We start from the raw sequence: 1605 nt of genomic DNA, 5'->3' as shown, positions 1-1605 counted from the left end.
TCCATATATATATATATATATATATATATATATATATATATATATATATATATATATGAATAAGCATAGTGGAAATGATTATTTATATATGAATATGGTGGCGATAGGTGGTGGCGGAGGTGGTGATCGTTGGGTGTGGAAGTGGTGGTGGTGGCGAGGGTGGTAGTGGTGATTGGTGACGGCGGTGGTGGTGTTTGATGGTGGAGGGGAGGTGGTGAATTCATATATAAATATACTCATATTTATATTCATATATGAATATTAATCATCTTCCGTCGACCCGGTATGTCGGAGCGTTTTGCAACAAAAATAAATGATTGGCTGAGAACGATTCCCTCATTCTCAAACTTTTTTATTTTTTCAATTGAACTTACCCCCTCTCTCTCTCTCATATATATATATATATATATATATATATATATATATATATATATATATATATATATATATATATATATATATATATATATATATGTTGTAACAACTATTTTGTTCTTGAATGCACCAATCAAAAATTAACATATATATATATATATATATATATATATATATATATATATATATATATATATTAGTACTATTATGAGTTAGTTATACTAATACATTTCTTTTAAGAAAATAATTATTAAATTGTTAAAGGGTATAATAATAATTTTTACCAAATTTAATTTTAGTAATTATTTAATAAATTTAATATCCCTAAATAAGGATAATCAGTTTAAAACCCTACATTCATATTTGCTCCAATTTAATATCTACGTTCAGAATTGTCGATTTCCTCTGTTCCCGACTTCATCCCTCACCACTGGTGCAAGCTCCTTATTCCTTGCAACTACCAGCGTCGTCGTCATCTTTCCCCGAAATAGCGATCACGTCTGTATCTCATTAACCTAACCCTACGCATCTTCATCAACAATCGATCATCAAGAGGCTTTTATAAATCCATTGTTTTGCATCGGTAACAACAAGTTCATCCAAACAAGGGATACCATTATCGATTCATATACCCTCGTTGATCCAAATCGCAACCAAATCAGAGCATACTCTATCCAAATCGCAGCAGCAAAATTAGTTCCTTTAAATCAAAGCATAATCGATCATAATCGTTTCCAGGTTAAGTGCTTTTTATTTCTTTTTTTATTTGTTTGTTGTTTTTTGTTTACTTACAGTAATTTCGCAATCTGCGTGTATAAATAATCAAATGGGTTTGGTGTTAACAGCGTTGCACAATAGGTTTTTGTGGAAATGCCTAAAAAGGAATTTTGCTTTTGCTTTTTTAAATCCTTTTCATTTGTGGGATCTTTGTTTTTTTATACTTTAAGCTTTGATTGTCTATTATTTATATATATGTTGCACAAAAGGTGTTTGTGGAAATGCCTGAAAGAGAATCTGACCATGTTGTATGTATTCTGTCAAAACTCCTAGAATGCCTATTATTCCATCAGAATCCAATTTCAGTCTCCTTATTTGTCATGATAAGAAAAGTAAAAAAAATTGCAAGATAGGAAACGTAAAAAAAATATTATGGTAGAATATGCTATCAGTCTCCATTATATAGTTTACTTTAAATAAGTAATGCTTGTATTCTGCTAAAATTTATTTATA

The sequence above is a fragment of the Lactuca serriola genome, chromosome 5 (assembly GCF_051521515.1).
Source record: "Lactuca serriola cultivar US96UC23 chromosome 5, Lser_US96UC23_V15, whole genome shotgun sequence".
Classification (NCBI taxonomy): Eukaryota; Viridiplantae; Streptophyta; class Magnoliopsida; order Asterales; family Asteraceae; genus Lactuca; species Lactuca serriola.
This window is presented reverse-complemented; position numbering follows the sequence as displayed.